General features: G+C 41.1%; 2 long non-coding RNA genes across 2 annotated transcripts; both read left to right on the top strand.

The window, feature by feature from the left end:
* The first annotated feature begins 913 nt into the window (after positions 1 to 913).
* On the top strand, positions 914 to 1726 carry LOC123074551 (uncharacterized). Its single transcript, XR_006436013.1, has 2 exons — positions 914 to 1147; positions 1248 to 1726. It is a non-coding gene; the product is annotated as an uncharacterized lncRNA (long non-coding RNA).
* A 29-nt stretch (positions 1727 to 1755) lies between these two features.
* On the top strand, positions 1756 to 2816 carry LOC123074550 (uncharacterized). Its single transcript, XR_006436012.1, has 2 exons — positions 1756 to 2153; positions 2272 to 2816. It is a non-coding gene; the product is annotated as an uncharacterized lncRNA (long non-coding RNA).
* The last annotated feature ends 7074 nt before the right edge of the window (positions 2817 to 9890 follow it).

Raw genomic sequence — 9890 nt, 5'->3', positions numbered from 1 at the left:
ACACCGCCGACACGGAGGTCGTTGACATCTCCGACTACGAATAGTATTAAGGTAGTTGCACATGGCTCTTTGGTTTAAAGAATTTATTGACCAAAATGTTTAGGAGTTTACCTTAGGAACATTTTCTGTATACGGAGTTTGGTTACTATGTTGCACAGTTAATTATATGATTTTTTTTCCTACGCATAACAATGCATACAATTTCAACAGATTTAAAATTTACTTTGTTTCTATGATAACTACAACAAACAAGTCGTTCAAGAAAATTAAAGTGTTTATCTTTGGTTCGACCAAGCAACTTCTGTATTACTTAAGTTTTACATTTTCAGTTTATATAGGATTAAGTCCACGTGTTATGGTGTGTTCCTATTTTTAGTTGTTATTTTTCTTCATTTCTTCAATCATATGAATTAATCATGAAGACGATGTAGCGTAGTACTTATTTGTTTGGACTTTTGGAGTAGATTTTCCATATATATATAGTAGCACTATTTTAATTCTGAAATCAGAATAGTTATTTGGATCACGGCGCGCCGTATATAGGGCGGACGGGCTATTCCTGAATTTGAAAAACTGAATCGAGCTCCGGATTAAAAAAGAACCACCCCTGCCCTGACCCCGCTTCCCCAAACCTCCTGCAACCTCTCCTTCCCCGAGCCCCTCATCCCGCCGCCGCGCACGCCCTCCCCGGAACCCGCCGCCGCGCGCGCCCTCCCCGGAACCCCACGCCGCGCGCGTCCTCGCCGGAACCCCCGCCGCCACGAGGCCCCCCACCGCCCCCTGCCGCGGTGCGCCCTCCCCGGACGTCCCGCCGCAGCGCACGCCCTTCCTGGAACCCGCCGCCGCGCGCGCCCTCCCCGGAACCCCACGCCGCGCGTGTCCTCGCCGGAACCCCCGCCGCGACGAGCCCCCCCCCCCCCCCCCACTGCCCCCTGCCGCCGTGCGCCCTCCCCGGACGCCCCGTCGCAGCCCGCCCTCCCCGGACCCCCGCGCCGCCGTGCCGCCACCGGGATCCAACCGCCGACGAGCGGCTCTCCACGACCCCCCGCCCAGTTGTGGTCGTCGCCAGATGCCTCGCTGCTGCCGAACGCCGTCTTCCTTCCGGCAACCACGCACCGTCCGAGCGCCGCCATGCCTTCTCGCACCAGTGCGTCGCCCCGGTGACCCTTCACCCCTGACCTTCTCCACCTTTACATCCCTTTCCATCCTGGAGCTACTCCTGATCCCGCCTCGCCCGTGCCATGCAGGTCTCCTCCGCCATGCCCCTGCAGGAAGCTGGTGCCGCTGCAAGAAGTTCAAATGTCACTGTAGCGGCCGGACGGATTTGACACACTGTGCCTCCACGGTGCTCCCTCCCACAAAGAGGCGGTTCACGGTTGCTAGACGATGAATTAACCTCGCCTCTGCTGCTCCATTTGGATGGCATGCCACACCCTTTCTTTTGGAGACTTCATATTCTAATTTTCTTTAGGGGAAATTGATGTGTTGTGTTGCTCTCTGCTTGATGTGCTAATGACGGACGTGAGTTCGTCGCTATCTCTGAATCTCAGTGTGTTGTTTGCATCGCCTATTGCTCCCGGCGAGCTTGTCCGTCGTCGTCGTCAGACTTTCTTGCGCATCGCAAGAGCTATAAACACGGTTCTGTTTGTTCCATTTGTACAACTGAACTTGTTGCCTCAGCTCTACTCGTTCAAGCGACGGGTAACTCTGATGTTTGTTTCTACAATATTGTTTGCAAGTCAGTATTGTTGTTGGTCATCTTAGTATGTTAAAGAAGAATCATGAATGATTGGGTCTACATCTGCATAAAAGAGATGATTCGTTAATTAATTTCATACGTATGTTGTTAAAAAGGAATTAACCGTGTAGAATGTGAAAAACTGATATTTGAGTTGTACTTTTTCCGCTGAATTTTTTCACCATGTTTCTTGGTTATCCAGTAAGTGTTCTTCATTATTTTCATCAATTTCCTAATGGATTGAAAAGCTTGCTGCTACTTTCTTCCAGTGTTGTGTATTGTGCTACTGCTCTCTAATGTACTATCTGAAGCTTGTACAGCGTGCCAGAGCAAAAAATGGGAAGGCACTAATTTGAAGTTCAGATATGATAAAGAAAGAAGTCGTGCGATCTCGGATCTAGTGATTTTCCACGAGGTAAGTTCCAGCAAAAACTCTGCTTAGATTTCAAATTTGTGAAGTATTAGACTAGAATAGTTCCATCGATTTTAGTGAATGAGCAGCACGTTTCTGAACATTGCTTTCTCACCTGCAGCTATGGCCTCTTTCCCTGATGCATAAACGTGGACGGCCGCCCTCCAACATACCTCTTTCTCCCGCTGCTCCAGCAAGCAAGCTCCCAGCGTCGCACCTCCAGCCTGCGACCTTCCTTTCTGCCACGTCTCCACCGGTCGTTGGTACCTCCCGGCCATATGAATGGCGTTGCCGAAGTCCACATTGTACCACACTAGCAGGACGACTCCTACAGGTCGTGCCAATCGTCTTTCTTCCAGCGTCCATGGTCGCCATCGCTGTCAATAAAGTTGTACTCGATCCATGTGTGATATGTTTGCAGCACGCGCTTGATGCATTCGATCGCCTCACACAGTGCTCCAGGGAAGTAGCCGGAGGCAGTAGCTAGCTGCGCACTCGCTGATTTTGGCATAGCCTAGTGGTTGTTAACCAAGCTAAGCAGGTCATGTCTCTGTCAGCTAGAAGTACCAGTGTTAGGCGTTACGTAGAGTGATTTGCTTATGGGTTTCAGTGAGTTAGATGTACCAGGATGGGAGATGCGAGTGTTCTTTACTTGTGAGTTTATTATAATTGTTGTCACCGTGTCTACATGGACTACTACTAACACTGTACTGATACTATGATAGACTTCAAAATATATTCAGTTGATAACACTGTACTAACACTATACCCAAGGATTTTCCTCGTTACTAAATGATAAACCAAAAAATTGAATAAAACTAGATATTTTCACTAAATTTCTCCATCACTAAAGAATAAATCGAGAAGTTCATATTAAAAAAAGAAGCTTACGTACATATTTTTAGGTAAGCTCATATACATTCAGGGAGACATTTGACATAGAGAAGTTATTACATACAAAAAAGGGGTGTATAGTGAAAAATGTTGAGAAGTTCAAGGTGTGTATAGAGACGTTATTACATACAAAAAAAGGTGTCTATAGTGAAAAATGTCGAGAAGTTCAAGGTCAACCATTTAGAAAAGATTCAAAAATTGCGCAAATTGGCTCTTTTTTTTACAAATATCGCATAAGTTCGAAAAAAAAACGACAGCCGAAGTTCGGAGTTCTACTCACAACACACCTTAAAAAAACCTAGAAGCGGAGCGGTTCAATATTTACTAAAACCTCAAATTTCTTCAATCACTAAGGACAATCAAGAAGAGCAGTTCAAAAGTAAAAGACACTTAGAAGCGGATATTTCACCATTTCTAAAATAAAAAACAAGAAGTTCAAATTTTAAAAATAGAGAAGTTCAAAAATCATAAAAAGGACTTTCATTGTTTCAAAAATTAAAAAAAATACTAGAATTTGAAATTGAAATAATGGACAATTCAATATTTATTACAAAACTAGGATATTGTCTTTACTGAAAGAAAATAAATCAAGAAGTCCAAATTACAAAAATAGAGAAGTTTCATATTTATGATAAAACTCAGTTTTCCTTGTTACTAGAAAATAAAATGAAGAATTTCAAATTTAAAAAAGGAGAAGTTCGATGCATATAGAAAAACTCAAATTCTTTCCGTTTCTTGGAAAAATAAAAGTATAAAGTTATTTTTTAGAAAAATGTTTGATGCTTATCTAAAAACATATTTTTTCTAAGAATAAGACTAAGAAGTTCAAATTAAAATAAAAGAGAAGTCCAAAGATTATGAAAAACTCAGATTTTTCTCGTTACTAAAGTATACAACGAAGAAGTTCAAATTAAAAAAAGGAACAACTAAAAAAGTTTAAAAATAGACTTCCCCCATTTCTGAAAAAACTAGAAGTTCAAACGAAAACAACGAAGTGGTTCGATGTTTATTTAGAAACTAAGATTTTTACCGTTATTAAAATACTCAAATATCCCTTAGTATTGAAGAATCAACCATGAACTTCAAATTGAAAAAAAAAGATTAAGAAATAAAATCAGGAAGTCCATATTAAAAAGATGGAGAAGTTTGATGATCATAGAAAACTCAGATTTTCCTCGTTAGTAAAGAATGAAAACAAGAAGTTCAAAAATTAAATAACAAGAAGTTCAACTTTTAATAATAGAACGCTTCAAAATTTCATCAAAAAGATTAAGAAATAAAACCAGGAAGTTCATATTAAAAAGATGGAGAAGTTCGATGATTATAGAAAACTCAGATTTTCCTCGTTATTAAAGAATGGAAACAAGAAGTTCAAAAAATAAATAACAAGAAGTTCAAATTTTAATAATAGAGCGCTTCAAAATTTCATAAAAAAGATTAAGAAATTCAAATATTCATAAAAAACTCAGATATTTTCATGTAACCGAGAGAAATTTAGATTGATAACTGCCAGAAGTTCACGTACTACACGGTGTGCATTTTGTATTAGAAAAGAATAAAAAACCAAAGACTAAAAGTTTTGTTGTTATAAGTTCAAGTCCTCGATCGGATGAAAAATTATTGTGAGATAGGTTTGTACAAAAGAAATATCATTTGTGTAACACTAACGAATGGATGAGAAAATTAGAAACGAAAATACGTCACAGAAGTTCAACGTGAAAATAGCAGGAAGTTCAACTACTACGCTGAATGAATTTCAGATGAAAAACTTTTAGAGTCGTCACGAGTATTAAAAAATGATCAACACGGGAAAGATGCGTGTTTACAGCAGCTTTCCATCGGTATATCATTTGCTCAATCCGGTGAGTGGATGGAGAGCTACAAGCAAAAAAAACACGTGAAAAACAGAGTGAAGTTCAAGTAGACATGCCGAGAAGTTGAAGTCTTCACGCGGTGCATTTTGGAAGAATCTGTTTCGCGATAAAGGTAGAACGAATGATCCCGCCGTTTCCTAAATTACTTGAAAATGGCTAGGAATTAGAGAAAACCATCGATACGAAAAAGTTTCGCATTTTCTGTATCTTTTCAACGGTATATTATTTGCCCCATTCCTATAAAGTTTGTACAAATTACGGAGAAAATACGTTTTTAGCCATTTTCAAAATTGACTTAGAAAAGTAAGGAATTGGGAGAAGCAATATATAACAAAAAGTTTGCATTTCCTCAAGCTTTCCAACGCCATATCATTTGCCGCATTCGGACGTACGGTTAAAAAATTAGCTCGAAAATACGAATTCAGTGGAACTTGTACCGTTTTCTAAATTACTTTTAAACCGTTCAAAATTAGAAAAAACTTTCAAAGTGAGAAAGTAGCGCATTTTCATAAGCTTTCCAACGCCATATCACTTGCCTCAATTGGATTAGCCATTTCGAAATGACATCGAAAATACGAACTCGGCTGTTCGGTTTATGAGATTTTACGATTTTCCAAATTACTCTTTAACCATAGGGAATTAGAAAAACTTTCAACATATGGAAGGAGCGGTTTTGTAGCAGTTTTCCAACACCATATTATTTGCCTCATTCCGATAAACGGTTTAGAAATGAGATCGAAAATACGATTCACGTTTTTTGTATGAAGAAGAAACGGTTTTCAAAACTGCTCTTAAACCGCTTAAATTTTGCCAAAAATTTAACTTGGGTCATGATACTGGTGTCCATAGCTTTCCAACGGTATATCGGAAGCTCCATTTGGGCAATGTTGGCGGAAGTTCAATCTAGCACTTGGAGAAGTTCAGGTTGAACAACTCAGGCAGTAAAATTGCAAAAAATGCAATTTCATCACGACCCGAGAGCAAAATCTGCCAACGAGCGAGATTCCTATTTAAAACCGGTATTTAGTTGGTAAAAAAAGTTTCTAGATTACACTAACATCATATAGAACATGACTAACAAGAATAATTCGCGGGGGAAGCCACGGTTGCGAAGATAGCCCGAAGGTCGGGTTCGTATAGAGGGAAGTTCAGACGCATTACTCAGGCAGTTCAGGTTGTGATCAGAATATTATTCTGATCCCGTGATCAGAATAGTGTTTATGTATATATATATATATATAAAGCTTAAGTATGAGAGAATGAGGTTGTTGAACCTATCATGCCGCAGCTGGAAGCAACTTTTAATCATTTAGACCGAAGCACCCAATAGGCTTTCACCCTGGTTTATACATAAATCACCAACCACGTTCATACACGAGATCAAAGTGTGATAGAAAATAAATAAGAGGTAGGTTGGGCAACAACACAAAGCATGCCATAAGACGAAAAGAAAAGAAGATACACGACTCCTCGACAAGGATGAGGCAACCGCTAGGGGGGCAAATCGAGATGTTGGCCAACCTCATGAAGACCATCAAGCATGCTTCCTAGCTGGTCCCTGCCCCACCGACTAAATAGCGGGTGGCACTGCTATAAAAATGTGAAAAGTTTGAACATATAATCAGAAGCATGTCGCAAGAAGACCCGCTCGATAGCCATCTTGTTATGAATAGCCCATAAGATTCAGGTTAGAGGCGCCTCCTCCTACCGGTACGCTGAGGCTAGGCCTCCAAGAATTCGCCCAGGTCCGAGTGGCAGGCCTCATAGCCTCACGAACATAATCAAAGGAACCGGGTGGCAGCCCTTCCTACTTAATAGAAAGTACATAGATTGTCATTGTAGAACCACACCATCGAAGTCTGCACATCAAGTTTGTCACCACAAACCAGCCCATAACTTCTTCTATCACAATTCACAAATGCTACCGAACAGACATACGTACTAAGAACTTTTGGAAGTGCTAAACCTATAACCTTGTGTTGTCAATGCATGCAAAACCCTTTCAATTTTGTTTAGCTATAAAAATTGTAAATGTATTAAAAAGGTTGTGGTGTTGTAAGTGCATCTAGTGCCCCTTAGTGATTTTTGTGTATTGAAGACTTATAGGTTAAGGGACTAATGTGTTTATGAGTGTACACAGGTCTATAAGTCTATGAGGAGTTTGATATTTACAGTGAAAGTCGACCCCTAAAAATGAAGTTCTTCGGCTGAAGACTTTGGATTTCTGAAGACTTTCTGAAGACTTTGAAAGTGAAGAAATTGGTGTGACCTTTGAAGACTTGGTATTCATTTGAGGAACATGAAGCGTGAAGACTTTTGTTTTCGTAGTTTCATTTTCTCTTTCTCGAGTCATAGGAAACACCGTACTGTCAAAGGGGGTCGAGGAAATACTAAGGAAAAATTTCCATGTGATGCTCAACTCAAAATCCTACACCTACCAATCCCTTCGAGTGACGCCATTGGAAATCTCATACAATTCAGTCATATTCTTCAGTGACAGAGACGAAGTTCTTCTGGTCTCTGAGGAATTTGTTCTGACCGAGGAGTTAGGAATTCGCCAGTGCGGATTGCCTACACAGTGAGGAACATGATAGCCCTAAGGAATTTGATACTCAAATTTCCGACCGTTGCTGTGCTATGCGCCAGGTGTCCCAAAATATCTACCCACCTAACGGTCATATCATTAAAGGGCATTTATGTCTTATCATGACGGGCTGCTCCCTAGGCTATAAATAGCCGCCCCCACAACCACTAGCTGGTTGGCTGCTGCGAGAGAAACTGACACTTGTCAATTGAGAGCATCCCATCCTCCGAGGACTTTGAGCGAAAATCATCAAGTGAGGAAAACCCAAACCCAAACACCTACAAACCCAAAGTGATTGAGCATCACTAAAGAGATTGATCCTGCGTGGATCCGACGCTTGTTACCTTTGAAGACTGTGCTTCTTCAGACGGTTAGGCGTCATGGTCTAGAGCATCCAAGAGGAAATTGTGGATCGCCGAGTGACCGAGTTTGTGAAGGTTCGGAAGTCACCTGAAGACTTACCACGAGTGATTGGGCGAGGTCTGTGTGACCTTAGCTCAAGGGGAATACGGTGAGGACTAAGTGTCCTGGACTGCGTGTTCAGGACTGGGTGTCCTCAGGTTTAAATACTTAGCCGCCCTAACCAGACGTACAACTGAGACAACAGTTGGAACTGGTCTACCAAATCATTGTCTTCACCAAGCCAACTGGTTCTATTTCCTCAACTCTTTCATTTCCTCATAACTGTATTGTGCACTTGTTCATATCTGTGTTTGAAGACTTTGACTAAAGACTTTCTCAATTTCCTCAGTTCAATTTCTTTAGTCTGTTTGTCTTCATCCTATGTTATCCTGTGTTTACGCTTTCTGTACTCTGTGCTTGTCTTCATTTCATCATGATGACCATGCTTGTGTTCTGCTATGCATACTTTTGAGTACTTATTCCGCTGCAAGTAGTTCTTCGCTAAGGAATTTCCTCAGTGAAGAATTCATAAAAATCACCTATTCACCCCCCTCTAGTCGATATAACGCACTTTCAATTGGTATCAGAGCAAGGTACTCCCCTGTTCTGTGTGATTTTGGTTTAACCGCCTGGAGTTTTAGTTATGTCGACCGCAGGTATGAAGAAAGTGACATGCTCCATCTTTGACGGTCATGATTATCCCAAGTGGAAGGCCATGATGAGGAGGCGCCTCATGGCAATGAACAGCGAGCTGTGGACCGTCACTGAGATTGGTCTTACCGATCTATGCAAGATGGCGGACACTGATGATATTCGCAAGTACACTCGACTTGACATCATGGCGAAGGATATCATCTGTTCCTGCCTATCCAGTGATGAATTCAGGCGCATTATGCATCTTTGCAATGCGAAGCTTATCTGGGACCAAATCTCTGACGTCTATGAAGGTCATCGAACTTGTCATGATCCCTGGTTTGAGGATTTCAAGGAATCACTCAAAACGATGACTTTCGAACCTGAACCATCATCTTCTGCACCATGCCTCATGGCAAAAGGTGCCAAGGTAACCGAATGTTCCTCATCCGAGTCTAGTGATGATGAATCTGATGATGATTTTGGACCTAGGTATACCAAGCTTGTTTGTATTACCACTAAACAACAAAAGGCCTTGGAAAAGGTTCAAAACATGCTAGATAAAAGTGATGATATGTTGGGTGAAGAAATGGATCGCACTAAAACCTTGACTGAAAATCTTCAGAGACTTCAGTCTAGATTTGACAACCTTCAAGGTCATCATAACACTCTCTTATCTGATCATGAGAAGCTTTCTTATGAATTTCTTCAAAGAAAGCAAGATCTTGAAAAGCTAAGAGTGAGTTATGAAGATCTTCAGAAGGAGCGCGATTCATTACTTGCTCAACAAATCAGCGCTTCTCAGGAAGAATTTGTTCCTCCATGTTTGAAATGCATTGAACGTAAATCTGCTAATTCATCACCTGAATGCTCAAATGCTTCTAATGCTACAAATTCTTCAACTGTCTCTGCTATCACTAATTCCTCATCTGAGGACATTGCTAGTATCACTGACGATGCAGGGCTGAAGGAATTGTACATGACAGGCATGTACAAAAGCATCAAAGGGCATCAGACTCTTTGTGATGTGCTTAAAAAGCAGATCCTCAACAGGAACCCTAGGAAAAAGGGTATTGCCTTTGAGAGGAAACTCAATGCTGATGGTACATATTGGAAGCCTGAGCAGTACCCCAAAACCTCATGGGTTGCTGCAAAGGGACCTCCAGTTGATCCATCTAATTTATCTGGCTTTACATGTGAATCTTCTCATTCTTTTGATGAGTCATTTGACTCCAACTATAAACTGTTTAAAAATCAGAATGGTGAAGTATTTGCTAGATATGTTGGCACTAACTGCAGGAACGGTTCTCCTATGAAGAAAATCTGGGTTCCCAAAAGGTGCCTTGAAAGTCT

The sequence above is a fragment of the Triticum aestivum genome, chromosome 3D (genome assembly GCF_018294505.1).
Source record: "Triticum aestivum cultivar Chinese Spring chromosome 3D, IWGSC CS RefSeq v2.1, whole genome shotgun sequence".
In the NCBI taxonomy this organism is placed as follows: Eukaryota; Viridiplantae; Streptophyta; class Magnoliopsida; order Poales; family Poaceae; genus Triticum; species Triticum aestivum.
Note: the sequence above shows the minus strand (reverse complement) of the source record. Positions and strands in the feature narration are given on the sequence as shown.